This window comes from Eulemur rufifrons, chromosome 20 (assembly GCF_041146395.1).
Source record: "Eulemur rufifrons isolate Redbay chromosome 20, OSU_ERuf_1, whole genome shotgun sequence".
Taxonomy (NCBI): domain Eukaryota; kingdom Metazoa; phylum Chordata; class Mammalia; order Primates; family Lemuridae; genus Eulemur; species Eulemur rufifrons.
In genome coordinates, this window is record NC_091002.1 from 33062325 (window position 1) to 33077986 (window position 15662).

A 15662-nucleotide genomic window follows, 5' to 3' on the forward strand; every position below is an offset into this window, starting at 1 on the left:
ATTTGGATCTAATGGGGTCGCTGTCCTCAGGAAGTGAGGTTCAACCTAAGATCTGATGGGTGCATGGCAGTTAACCAGGCAGAAGTTAACTGGGCTTTTAATGTGTGCATGGGGTCACCAGGCTGGGGTCTTGGCATGCAAATCTTTGTTCCCAGGGATCTAGCTGTCTGATTGTCAAGCCACGATCAATTTTCCTAAAATAACAGGAGAAAAAGAAACAATCGTATTGGATGAAGGACCCCAATAACTGTAGGAGGATGGAGGAGTTCATAGGAGGAGCGATCAATAAAAGCTAAAATAGGAAGGGCTCTTTGAAGGAAATGTAGCTTGGGTGTACTTTTCTGACAACAAGCAGGGACAGTTTGGCAGGCAAGGGGAACCGCATGAGCACAAGCCCAGAGGGGTCAATGTCAATAAGCCTTTTATGAGACAGTGAGATGGCCAGTAGGACACGAGTAGAGGATGGGTGCTGGGTAGAAGGGATGGCCTGTCCTTGGAAGCCAGGTAAGGACACTTGGACTTGATGTGACAGGAACTAGCAAGCAAAGATTGACCAGACCAAAGTGGTATCTATAGGAGGACTGATGTGGCCAACTATAGCACCTGGACAGAGAGAGCCAGAGAGGCTGGCCACAGTAATCCAGACTGCAAGTCTCCCAGGGAAGCTGCGCCTCCTTTCATCTGGATATGATAGGTTCTCTGGGTTTTTAGCCTCTGGAAAAGAAATCTCTATAATATATAAAAGGGAAGCATCGTGGTATTGCTTGATATCACATGTTTTATATCACTTGTTGTATCTGTTTTTCTCCTACAACCAAAGAAACATGCTCAAACAATCAATTTCTTTCCTCTTCCAGAAACTCTGCCCATGGAGGAGATCAAATCTATAAGTCATCTAGGACTCAGCTCTCCTAGAGCAACCCATGAACGGTGAGACTCTTCTCCCACTTTAGGGAGCCCCTCTTTCCTATCCCTCAACCTTCGTGACTCACAGAACTTGATGCCAGATGTGGTGGTGTGGTGGTGAGGGTGGGTCTGTCTAGTTCGTGTTGGTAAAGGGCCTCTGTTAGCCACAATGCCTCACTGGCAGGACTGCGGAGCCATGGGGGTGAGGGAAAGGCAGCTCTTCCCTAGCAGATGCAGACAGAGGAGACTGCACGTTCCACCCCACGCTTCTGTCCACATGCCAGCAATTCCTTGGGCTGAAACATACCTTGTAGGTCATTTTCTAGCACGTTCCCCTAACTAGATATAGCCCCTTCTATTTTATAGATCTCTCTAGGAAAGGTGAGTTTTTAAACTTCTTTTCATTCTGTCTTATCTGTATAATTTAAGGATCTTTTAAACAATAATGGAGAAGTTACCTTTATCCCTGTTTCATGTGATACATGAAGCCCCAATCATGACAGGGCTAGAATTTCTGTATAGGAGGGACTAAAGTATGGCAATCTAGTTACCTAAAGAAATTTCACTTGAAGCTGTATTTGCATAGCAAACACGTGCTTTTTATTCTGATTTTATGTTTATTGGGGCAGCACATGGAAGTAATGGAGCCCTACAGCCCACACCTCCCAAGCCTGTCCTTGACACCACCATGGAGCCCTGAAACTAGTTTTCTGTCTCGTTACAGACTCTCTTATAAGAGGTCTGTACCCTCACCTTTACTTTCACCCCAAGAATAGAACAGTGTCTTGCATGCAGAAATAGATTACAGTGACTAAATTGGCCAATTAATTATCTAACTTCACTAACAGCACTGGTTCTTTCTTTACTGGCGAAAAGGTTCTCGGTAATCAGACCAAACCCTGCAGCTCTCCGGACCTGACCTAGCAAACACCTTTGCAGTTTCTCTGGATCTCTGAGGCCCTCTAGTGGCTGTCTTAGGCTGAACTATTAATACCTCCCAAGCTCAGTTCTCCCAGCTCCTGCTAAAAATTCAACCCGCCCCAGAATTTAAAAAGAAAAAAGAAAAAAAAAAATTCTTTATTTTGCTTCTTGTAAAATACAAAAAGCAAATTTATGGATGTCTAGTCTCTGATACCATCAGAGTTCATCTGGTTTCTTAACCTTCCTCCCCTATTTTGTGTTTTAAGGAGCTTTGAAAGCATCTTGTTTGTCTGATTATACCCGGGATGGCTCTCCCTCACCCCAAATACATCTTTAGGTTTGTTTCTGCGCATCCCTGACTTTTGATCACAGAAACACATGAAGGACCTAACTGGGTCCTTTATGCAGAGCAGGGCAGATTTCCAGGCCTGTTGGGCCTTCCCTGGCACAGCCTTTGAGTGATTCCAGGTTCCAGGGGCATCACGGGGGCCTCAGCAGGACCAGGGACTGTTACTGTCTTTTGTGACTTCACTAGGTAGGTGAACCCAGGGTGCGGTTTGAAACTGGCTGCATTGGTTATTTTCCTGAATCGATTTGTACAAGCCCATGGGAAGCTTTCCTAATATAAACAGACTGCATTATGGCTGTATCACCTTCATCTGACCCCTGGGAGCTCTAAAGAAAAGCCCTTCATACTCACCTGGCCTTCAGCCCGAACAGGCAATTAGGCCACTGGCCAGGCTGAGACTGAAGAAGGGGAAGGAGCCTACACTTAACATGTCTAATGACAACTGCCATTCCCTTGGTTGAAAGGACAAGCCAGAGAGAACAGCTATTTGCTGGGCTTTTCCTGAGTGCTTACCATAGAGTTTCTCGTAGTGGGGTAGGTATGTTCATCTCCATTTCACAGATGAGAAAATTGAGAATCAGAGTTAAATGTATTTCCCAAGATCACACAAGTATTTAAACAGCAGAGTTGGAATTCAAACCCAATTCCAACTCTTTCTAAAGCTGACTCTTTAGCCAGACCCTGCCTCTTATCTTAGTTAGCTTTGAGTTTCAGGTTCTTAACTCATAGTCTATGTGAATGGTGCCTCCTGGAGTTGGGCAGTGCATAACCCTCACATCTCTACAGTGTGGTTCAAACCAACTTTGGGATTAAAAACCTCCCATATCCAAGATTCTAAGCCTGGCCTGAAATTAGAACCTTGGTACTCAAAATGTGGTCCCTGAACATGCAGCATGAGCAATACTTGGGAGCTTTTTAGAAATGTAAATTATTGCCCAACCCCCACCCCATGGAGCCTTTACTCAGGACTTCTCAACTCTGATGAGCACTCAAATCACCTGGGAATCTCGTTAAATGCAGATTCTGGTTTAGGAGGTCTAAAGAGGTGGTGCTAAGCTTGTGCTTCTCTAATGAGCTCCCAGGTGATGCCAATGCTGTGATCTACACTTGGACTAAAACAACTTCAGATCAGTAAGTCTCAGACTCGAGTCTGTATTCAAATCACCTGGGGTTGTCAATGCACAGCTTGCTAGCCCCCACCCCAAAATTCTCTTACAATATTCCTGCATCTTCACCTTTACTTTCACCCCCAAAATAGAGCAGTGTCACGTATGAAGAAATAGGTTATCAGTGAATAAATTGGTCAATTAGTTACTAACTTTGGTAACAGCTGGCTACTTCTTTGCCCTGTGAAGGTTAGTACCTGCTGAGAATGTGTGGGTGGGACCTGAAAATTTGCATTTCTAACAAGTTTCCAGGTGATGCTGATGCTGCAGTTACAGGGACCCCACTTAGAGGACCACTGTCTGGCCTGACAGAACTTCCTTTAGTTAGGCAATTAACACCATGCTTTCTAGCTTTTCACTTGCATGAAATCCTACTCAGTCCTTGAATTTGGCATTTTGGAGCTGAAAAGGATTTCAGAGGTCACCTGGTCTCAGTGAAGGAAATGTAAGTCCAGGCTCTCACCCAAGGCCATACAATTAGTCAAGAGGCAAAGCCGGCATTAAGCATCCTGGTTCACTCTATTCCATGTTGTTTACTACATACTCCTGGCTCTGAAGCTTCATAAATTCTCCGGCGTCTGGCAACTGCAGTATTTTTGGTGAGCTCTCTGTCTCAGGCCAGCTTTTGCAAGCGCTAGAATCCCTATCAGACAGAAATGTCATCAGCACAATCCTGGAAACGCGGTGGCCTCCTAACGGTTTTGTGAAGAGAGCTTTGGAAAAAACCAGCATCCGACCTTGCCACTGTGGTGGAAATACAGCAGTAGTGAGCAAACCCAGACACGGTGATTCAGCACAGAGGCCCTGGGGCTACGTAATACACCAGGAGACTGCCAACATCTGGCACCTAGATTCTCCTGAGCAACTCCCCTTGCCTGAAATGATTCTTTTGTTTAGAGAAAACAATACTCTCTCATTCAAGGGAATAAACTCAAAGGAGGGTTTCAAATGTGGACTTGGGTGGGGGTTGTATCAGTCAGTTTCTGTTGCATGACAAAGCACCCAATACTTAGTGGCTTAAAGAGACCACTGTTTATTACTGCTCACAGGTCTCTGAGATAAAGGGGAAGTATGCAAGGTCCCTTGAGGCCTAAGCTTAGAACTGGTGTGTCATCAAATCCACCATATTCTATCGGCCAACGCAAGCCCCAGGGGGAGCCCACTTCTTTATGGCAAGAGCCGTAACTTCACAATATACAGATACAGAGAGGGTAAAGATTTGTGACCAGTTATGCAGTCTACCACAGAGGAGTTTCCTTAGTTTAGAAGACACAGAGACAAAACTTCCAAAGCAAATGGTTTACTTAGTTACTTGGGAAGTGAAGGAAATACTGGCAGGGGAGTGGGAGATTGAGACACAAAGAAGCAGCAGCAGTGAAGGGTGCACAGCCAAGCCAGCCAGTGCTCTGGGCAGCTGCAACTGGATTCCACTGGGGAACTCTGGAAGCTAGTGTAGGACACAGGCCTTATTGCTATCCTATCTGAGGGAGGGGGCTGGGATGGCTGTACATCAATTCATATCTGTCATTTGTTGAGGGCTGCTCCCAGGGGACACGAATTCCCTGTTATTTCAGCCTCTCACCCTGGGCAAAGTGGTTCAAGAGGTCAGAGCGAGCCCTTGGCAAAGAAATGTAGGTGCTGTCAGCTGGTAGCCAAACCTCTGTTCCCTGAAGCGGTTAGAGTAAAGGAACATAAGGGGAGGGGATTGGGGGTTGTGGGTGGGACAGTCACAGCATCTCTTGCAGTGCAATGGTGATAAGAAAGAAAAAAATGTCAAGCTTCAGATTTAAGTTCTTTTAGTCAAAAAATACATACATACATATATATATATATATATATATATATAGTTTATATCTGTTTGCTTTATTTTCGGTGATGCCTCAGTTCTCCTGCTGACAAAGGTTGGGACACTAGATGGCATTGTATCAAGTTGTCCTGTAGCTCAGGATACAAAATGCAAAGCCATGCTCCTCATTGTCCTTGGAATTTGACAATTACTAGCATGAGTTGAGAGCAAATGAATGTCCCAGTCATAGCAGTGATGGACCGCTTCATCTCTACCAAGGCCATCGCTCTGTCTTGAGCTTGTGCTGTGGCAGCAATATCACAAACCACAGGGGCCCAAGCACAGATGGGCAGGCAAAGATAGCTGGCATTTTCTAAGGGTTACAGTTCACAAAACCCATGGGAGCAGAAGTAAGGAGAATGAAGCCTTCTACTGCCATAAAGTTCTTTGAAATGTACAAAAACACTAGCTTAGATTCCATGGCCTGACACTGTAAACCCTCTATTGCAAGCACCTTGAACTCCCTTTCCCTTCTCTTTTCACCAGATGGACCCAACAAAAACAAAAGTCTACTTAAATCAGATATTTCCCGTCTCCATCAGAATGCTACTTGAGAAATATTGAAATGGCTTGAGTTAAACTTATTGTCACAAACTTCGAATGATCACATAACCCTGCCTGTGAATCCAACTCATTTCTATAAATTTAATTACCTACCCCAAATGTCCCTCATCTGCTCCCTAACTCTCACTCGTAGTAGGCGAGGAAGGGGAATTAATATTTGCTGAACAATCACCCAAATTATCTTAACATTTATAAGATTCTTATTATGTGGCAGGTATTAGTTAAGCATTTTATATTAGTAACTCATTTAATTTTCATGATAGCCCTATCTTCATCGGTAATAGATCATACAACCAGATTGTAATGGAGCTGGGATTTAAACCTTATACTTCCTTAATCGCTATGCTATACAGCCTATCACAGGAAGAGAAACAAAAGGGTTTTAATTGTTTTTTTTTTAAAAAACTAATAGAAGCCCATGTAATATAGCCTTAAAAGGAAGGAGATTCCACAGGTTTTTTCGGTGACTTGAAAGCCACCAATAACTGAAGCCACATTTTCCATCTCAGGGGCTATAGAATCCATCTCTTCTTCTCTCTGTCCATCTGTGCCATTTTCCTTCCTCTGCAGGATTTCTCCATTTACTTGCCAAGTTGCTCATAGTCCATATTGGCAGCCACAACCCGAAAACTACAAGCAATTACATCCCTGCCCTCCGCTACTGATTGGCTGTGACAGTCTGTGTGTGTGTGTGTGTGTGTGTGTGTGTGTGTGTTAGGGGCATGGTTCAAATTTCCAAGACATGAAATTTTATTGACTCAGCTAAATCTATGCATGGGCTACCTTAGGTCAGATGTGCGTCCACTCCTGGATTAATCAACCATGCTGAGGGATGGTATGGTGGAAATATACTTTTTGTTGAAGTATTTAATACATACAGAAAAGTTCATAAATCATAAGTATGCCACTCTATTAATCTTGATTAAGTACGCACATCTGTACAACCAGAACCTAGCTCAAAAAAAAAAAAAAAAAAAGCAGAACATAACCAGCACTCCCGAAGCTCCTTTGTCTAGTCTTTTTCTCCCCTGAAGGATAATAATTATCCTGATTCCTATTATCATTGATTAGTTTGCCTTATTTTTTATTTATGTGAATGGAATCATGAAATATGTAATCCTTGTGCCTGGCTTCTTTTACTCAATATTATGTTTGTGAAATTTATCTGTATTATTTTGTATAGTTACAGAGCATTCTCATTGCTGTGACATAACCCATTGTGTGTATATTTCACAATTTATTTATTCATTTTATTGTTGATGGGTATTTGGGTTGTTTTCATGTTAGGCTACTATAATATCTATTACAAATATTGCTGAGATAGATATGTCTTTGGTGTACACGATTTTGTCTTGTTGGTATATGCATTTCTTTTGGAAGTTACTGAGTCAGGGATACAATGATTTTGAGATTAAAAAAATTACCACAGAAATGGAAAAAAGGTTTGATTCAACTTGTACATCTAGACTCAGCTTCCCAAATGCTTTGTTTTGGAGGTCTGCCAATTTGTTCAATATTTTATGCCCATTTTACAGACCTCATTGAATAAACCTTATATAAATAAACATTGGAAGTGTAAGATGATAGATAAAAAGGAGGCCTTCCATACACATGCAGCTATTATTAAATGATTTATACAAGGTGCTCAGTCTCTGTTAGAAGAAAAGCACAAGTGAGCTGCCTCTGCTTCTTTCTCTTTGTCCATTTGGCAGCTGAGAGGGGAAGAAAAGCATGCTCTGTTCAGATCCTTGGCAGCTGCAAAGCATTGGGAAAAAAGCACTGGATTCAAAGACATAATAGTCAAATCAAGTTCCCCATATATTACAAAAATTCTTTTCAAAAATATTATTATAGGTTTCTCTGTATTTTATATACTTAGAAGGAAAACATTTGGAGGACAGAATACAAATGTAGCAATAAAAACTTTAAGACTACACTAAGATGACAGAAACGTTAAAATAATCTGACAAATATTTTAAAACAGTGATCATAACAATACTTCAACACCAATTATAAGCATATTTAAAACCAATGGAAAATAGAAAATATGAACAAATAGAAAATATAAGAACCAATGAAACTATTAGACCTGAAAAATACCATAACTGAAATTAAAAAAAAAAAAAAAAAACCCTCAACAGAAGAATAGAGGAGAAAATGGAAAGAGTCAGTAGACTAGAAGATATAATAATAATAATTATTCAATCTGAACAATAGAGAGACAGTAGACTGAAAAAAATCAACAGATTTTGGAACCTATTAAACTGTAACAATAGAGCTAACATTAATATCATCAGAATTTTTGATGAAGAAGAGGAAGAAGGTAAGGCTGAAAAAGTACGTGAAGAAATAATGACTATAAATTTCCCAAATTTGGCTAAAGACCTAAACCTACAGATTGGAGATACTGAAAAATCTCTAAACAAAATAAATCCAAAGAAATCCACACCAAGAAAACTAAAGACAAAGAAATCTGAAAAGCAGTGAGAGAGAAATGACAATTCATAGAACAAAAGTGACTTCTTATTAGAAATCATGGAGGTCAAAAAGAAATGTTCCAATATTTTTCAAGTTCTAAAAGAAAAGAACGGTCAATCCAGAGTTCAAGATCCAATGCAGATATCCTTCAGGAATGAAGGGAAAATCAAGACATTCTCAGAAGAAAAAAAAGAGAGAGAGAGAATTTATTACCATCAGCCCAACTGTAAAAAGAAAGAAAATTATAAAATGAGGAACTTTGGAACATCAGGAAAGAAGGAATATAGTAATAAAAAATACTGGTAAAAACAATACACTTTTCTTCTCCTCTTGAGACTTCTAAATTATATGTGATGGTTGGAGCAAAAATTTTAACACTGTCTGATGTGATTCTAAATTTATGTGGAGAAAATAATGTTTAAGAAAATTGTACTATGAACAGAGGAGGATAAATGGACATAAAGGTAGGTAAGGCTTTCTACACTTCATTCAAACTGAAAAGTGATGATACCAGTATAGTGAGGTGTGTGTGCATATATATATATATATATATATACACACACACACACACACACAGACACCATTTTAAAAAATAAAAATACAAAGAGATACACTTAGAACCACTGTAGATAATTCAAAATGGAATTCAAAAAAAATGTTCAAGTAATGTACATGAAGGCAGCAAAAATAAAACTGAGATAAAAAACAGAGAGAAAAAACAGAAAACAAGCAAAAAATAAAATGACAGACTTAGGCCCTAATATATCAATAAATACACTAAATGTCAATATTCCAAATATATCAATTAAAGGGTAGATTGGCAAAGTGGATTTAAAAAAATGACCTGACTATATGTTATCTACAAGAAACTCACTTCAAATATAACAATATAGGTGGTTGAAAGTAAAATAATGCAAAAAGATATAGCATGCAAACATTAATCAAAGGAAAACAGCAGAAAAAGAAAGAGCAAAATAAACTCAAAGCAAACAGAAGGAAGGAATGACAAAAATAAGAGCAAAAATCAATGAAATTGAAAAGAGAAAATTAATGAAATAAAGAACCGGTTCCTTGAAAACATCAATGGCGCTTACAAACTTCAATCAAGATAGATAAAGAAAAAAAGAAAGAGGAAAATATCAGGAATGAAACAGGAACTATCATTACAGACCTTTTCAACAAATAGTGATGGCATAATTAGACATCCAACTTGAACTTTGAGCTAAGTTTCACATTTTATACAAAAATTAACTAAAAATTGATCATGGACTCAAATGTAAAATGTAAACCTATACAATTTTTAGATAAAAAGAGAAAAAGAACTGTTTGGAATATGAAACTAGGCAAAAATATCTTAGATTTGATGCTAAAATCATGATCCGTAAGAAGAAAAGTCGATAAAATGAATTTCACCAAAGCTAGAAATTTTGTTCTGTGAAAGAGCCTGTTAAAAGGATGAAAAGACAAGTTACAGACTGGAAGGAAATATTTGCAAATCCCATACATGACAGGATTGTTATTTAGGATATATAGAAAGCTCTTAAAATGCAACAGTAAACAAACAATTCAATTGGAAAATAGGCTAAAGAGAGAAGGAGACATTTCTCTGAAGAGAATATACTGACAGGAAACAAGCACAAAAAAGATTTTCAACATCAGTATCCATTAGGAAAAAGTAAATTAAAACCACAGTGAGATATGAGAATACCACCTATCAGAATGACTAAAATAAGGAAAGAGTTAACAACATCAAATATTGGCAAGGATGCTGAGACATTGTATCACTCACACATTGCTGGTGGGAATATAAAGTGTCACAGCCATTCTGAAAAGGGTTGACAGTTTCTTTAAAAAAGATTCAACATACACCTACTATATGACCTAGCCATTGCTCTCCTGGGCATTTATCTCAGATAAATAAAAATTTATGTTCGCACAAAAACTTGTACATGAATATTTATAGCAGCTTTATTCAAAATAGCTCAAAACTGCAAGCAACCCAGATGTCCTTCAAGGGATGAATAATTAAACAAACCATTCCATACCTTGAAATACTACTCAGCAATACAATGGCATCGGCAATGTATGAATTATCGATACATACAACCACCTGAATGAAATGCCAGAGAATTAATGCTAAGTGAAGAAAAGCCAATCCCCAAAGTTTCCATACTACCGTATGGCTCTCTTTATATAACCTTCTTAAAATGACAAAATTAAAGAAATGGAAAACAGATTAGTAGTTGCCAAAGGTTAAGGAGCAGGTAAAAATGGAAGGGAAGTTGGTGTGACTATAAAGGTATAGCACGAATGATCCTTATGGGGATGGAAATATTCTGTATCCTGACTGTATCAATATGAATATCCTGGTTGTGATATTATACTATAGTTTTACAAAATGTCACCACTGGGGGAAACTGTGTTAATGATACACAAGATCTCTCTGTATCATTTTTTATAACTTCATGTGAATCTACAAGTATCTCAAAAAGCTTAATTCTTAAAAAGGTTAAGGCTAAAGTGATTTTTAAATGTGACAAAGAGCAAGTGGAGAAATAATTGGAAAGAGCACTGGACTAGAGGTCAGAAGTCCTGGATTCAAGTCTTGATTCACCCAACTTGGAAAATCATTCCCCTTGTCCAACCTCATTGTGTAAATACAACTGACAAGACCTGCTACAGTTACCTCCCAGAGTTGACAATAGGCACAAATTACAATTGAAAGAAAAACTTTAAAAACATGAGAACCAAGGCTCTATATAAATATTAAGTATTTGAAAGCTTGCATTATATAAATGATGCCTCAACCCATTTTTCCTGGTCATTTGGGAACATAATTACCTGGCTAAGACTACCAGCTAATTTCCTTTTCACCATCAGTCATTAAAACCTGGAAATATAAGCAAAGAACAATTCTGAACAAGAGAAGAAAGGAGCCTGATCTCTTTTCCAGTGCTATGACTCACTCAAGAAGGCAGAAATACATCAAATGTTCCCACTCCTGTGGCAAAGGGTGCTGTAAAATAACCTCACTTAATCTGTGTTACAGAGAATGTACCACCCTAAGGCTGAGATCCTACTTCTAACATTTTCTTTTTCAGGACTTGTTTGAGGAGATTGCACAGAATTCATCCCATGGTCCTTCATGTGAGAGAGAAATCATTTAGCTATTTAACACCTAACAGGCCAACTTAGAAGGGATAAAGCCAATTTTGGCTATCATTGCTTTGAGGGCAGAGAGTAGAGATCATTTACTGTATCTACAATTGACCTTTGAACAACACAGGTTTGAACTGTGTGGGTCCATTTATCCACAGCTTTTTTTCAATAAACGTTACACTGACCATGCCTGCATCTCCTGCCTCCTCTTGAACCTCCTTCCACCTTTTCTGCCTCTGCCACCCCGGAGACAGCAAGACCAACCTAGATTCAGGGTGCGTCATAGTCCTCTTCCAAACAAGTACACACAGATTAAAATGGTTTGACTTTCTGATTTCCCAGATAATTTTTTCTTTTTATGACTTCAAACACAATCAATGTCTCAGCCCTGAATAGGGAACTTGGATTTTCACCATTAAAATGAAGGCTAGAGAATAAGGACAGCCACATTGCCCTTGTCAGCTCTAACGTTCTATGAAAACAAAAGGGAAAAAAAGGATGAATTAAGAAAATTTTAAAGCATAACACTGGGTTCATCAAAGATTCTCCCGTTAAAGGGAGAATCCGAGCTGTTGCTTGCTTTATATTTGAATGCTATGCATGTTTTTCATGGTGGCAATAATAATTTATTGACAAAATGCTTTTATTGAGTTGCCTTTGCTGAAGAGGCCCTGTGTGCTTTTTCACCAGCTTGCTACAATTAAAAGCAGCAGTAAACAGAGCCTTTCTATTTAGACTGAAAAGCAACGATTAAGCTTGCCCGACTATAAATAGGAGGCAGCTTCACTTCTAGGGCCTCAACTGCACACATTAAAGACTTCAGCTACAAATGCCCCCACACTGATAAATTGTCAAACTCTGACCTTAAAACTGACAATTTCTTAGAAAACGAAAGTAGGTAAAGTATGCATAATTCTAGATAATTACTGGGATGTCTCTGAGGCCAGGAAGTCAGTACACATGCTGGAAATCTAAATTTATGGGCTTCTATTCTTTTCATTTTACTATTATCAAACCATGTTTTTCCTGGGCATCTGTGAGGACTGGTTTTTTTGCCTGGGAGACATTTGAGAAAACAATGGAGTTAAGAATTAGGGTAAGGAAGATGGAAAATAAAAAGTTACTTCTCAAGATTCCCATTAGTTCAAGTGATTCAGCAAAGAGACCACAACATGGGCAGGCAGTGTTAAATATTTTTGAATAAAATTTTTTAAATGCAGGTCATTCATCCCACCTACAAGCCATTGATGTCTAAGTTTGCAGAGTTATGAAGGCATTTGATTCAACCTCCTCATTTTCTGCAGCAGGAAACTGAAGGCTAAGAAAGCCACATGAACTGTCCAAGGTCACGGAGCCTGACAGTGGCAGGGCTGGAACTGAATAACTTTCCCAACAGCCACTGCAGAATCCACTGAGTGGAAAAATTTACCTTCTCTTTATTTTCAGGACAAACAACTGGATTAATGAGATCTCAATAATCAAAAGTCCAAAGGGTACAAAACAACCTTCCAAAGATGACAGGATTTTCCCACTTGGAGATACTGGGTCTTCACTGCTTCTGCATTCCCCATCTGAGGCACAAGTTGCCAATTTCTGAAAGTCCAGAATGAGTGAGTTTCCAAAATAGGTCTCAGGTGATCACATATTTCTGTGAGTCCTCTTGGGTTTTTGTTTGTACGTGCCCTGTGTCTCCCATTGATTTTCCAGCTGCCTATGACTCCACTTGGGTCATGTGCTAGATATTCTCTGCTGCCTCCTCTCACCTTCTCCACTCAACTTGGTGCCCAGGAGACTGGCATTTATGTATTCATCAATGGAACCAGAGTCTGTTAGCTACAATTGAGCTTGGGTGTTGGGGACACTAATAGAAGACTAGATAGCAGGAGGATAAAGAAGGCAAGATTTTTATTCACGCATTTCACTTCCTGCAAAGTAAAGCAAGTTGCCCAACTGAGCTTTGCCCAGATTAGCCAAACCTCATAAAAGTGAGTGAGAATTGATAATTATTGTGAAAAACCACTCAGTTTTCAGTAGTAGTTTTTTTATGTAGCAATAGGTGACTGATACAAAATATGACACCTAAAAAGAAGAATTTAAGAGCCATCCTAAAATGAAGATAAACATCTGTGAAGACCAGAAATGGAAGTGAACCCAGAAGAATAACTGGGATTGCATTTGCAGACTCACTTGACTCCAGATCCAGAAACAAATGGAGACAGATGGGTTCCTGTGGGATAGCAAAACTACAAGTCTTCCAGGGGAAGTAGGAGACTTACTCTTCAAACTCATTATTTGAAATCAGAAATAAGTTTGAGGTTCTCTCACCCATTAAAGGGGGCTGAAATAAGCTCTTAAAACCAATGTCTAAACTACCATTATATAAACATAAAACTAGATAGCAGGGAAGCTTTAGGAAATATAGTCTTAGGCTTAATTGCTAACTTGGCAGAGGAATAGGTGATAACTCCAATATCAGTGCAGGTTAGGAGCCTTGAGTTACCAATATAATAAAAGACCTGGTTTTTGACTAAATGTTCTTGGGAGATGATGGAAAAAGAGATTAAATATAAATCCACAAAATTGAGAGACATAAGGGTGAAGTAGGGAGAGTGAGATGGAGAAGAGAGATCCTCCATTCAATTATAAAATTCCAAAACACATGAAGAAATACTGCTAAGGAAGACAGGAACAAAATAAACAACTGGAAATGAATTCACTCTAGATGAAATGGAAATAATAAGAGATTATCACCCACAAATCTTCACTAAAATAACCACCATAGAATGTATTATATTTTAGGCATAAGAAGAAAATGCCTTGAGAGATATAGAGGGATGGAGTGGATTACATAAACAATAGTTAGTACAGAATTTGGTAAAATATGTTGATAAACTTAATTTACTATTGACTTTAAAAAGAGTGGTATTTCCATATAACTAGATAGAATTCAAATAATACCAAGAAAGATATAGATGAAAAAGGTGTTCAGTGAATAATAAAAACATACTAAGTTCTTGGGTTATTTGGGAAGAGGGCAGAGATACTAAATAACTTCAATTCTGTTCAGAATTTCTATACGTAAGTAAAAATGTTAAAATTTTGAAACAAACAAAAAGAAATAAAGAAGAAAAAGAAGCAAATAAACAGCGTGGTAAACATAAAACATAAAATAACTAAGTCCAAATAGAATAGTAGTCAAAATAAGTGTAAAGAAATTTAACTTGCTTGTAAGAACAAGATTAGCAGGCCAGATATTTAAAAATCCAATTATATGTAGTTTATAATGAATGTACCTAAAATATAATGGTCCAGAAAAGTTGAAAATAAAGAAATGGAAAAAAACAGGTAATGCAATCACTAACCAAAAGAAAGCAAACGTGGCAATATGAATGTCAGAGGGCATTGGATTCAGGCCAAAAAGCATAAAAAGAGACATTACATCATGATAAAAGGTACAGTCCTGTATTTGAATGGCTAGCATTATGTCTTGAAATATAAAGGGAAAAAAACTGACAAAATTACAAAACAAAATTGAAAAATCTACCATCCTATTCGAGATTTTTAAATACCTATATCAAAAGCCAGTGCAGCCAGCAGAAAATATTAACTTGTAATAAAAAGATCAAAAAGAATCAACCCATTTTATAGATGTAAGAACTGGGACCCAAGGTGGTTGAACAATTCACACAAAGGGTCATAAAGTTTGTATGAGTCAGAGCCAGGACTAAAATTCACACCTCTAATGCTAATCCTATGGCCTCCCCATTTTATAATGTTAACACATATAGAGTAAATGTATTAGAAAAAAATAAATCCTTTACCTATTTGCAGAAATGACTAAAGGCCCTTAAAATAATCCATTGGTATCCCACTCAGATTTCCTTGGATCCCTTTTACATTGTCAGGGTTTCTTTCCTTGCCTTCTAAGTATTTTGCTTCTAATTATCCATCTCTATGATTCTCTATGGAGACCACCTTTGGGCCACTGGAGTGGCCACTGAGAGACAGGGTGGCACTAATTCAATGACCAGCATGTTTGGGAAAATGGAAGCCTAGCTCCCTTGCCTTGGAGTTGGGACAAAATCCAAGGCATAATTTATTACTCCCAAGCTCCCCCTGGGGTTCAGGCTGCAGCTGAAACTCTGCTTGGCTTCTGTCCTTCTCTTTCCTGCTTTTCACACCCAGTTTTTTCTGAGAAAACTTCCTCAATACATCGAGTTGCACATTAATTCTCATCTCAAGGTCTGCTCCTGGGAACCTTCCTCTAAAATAA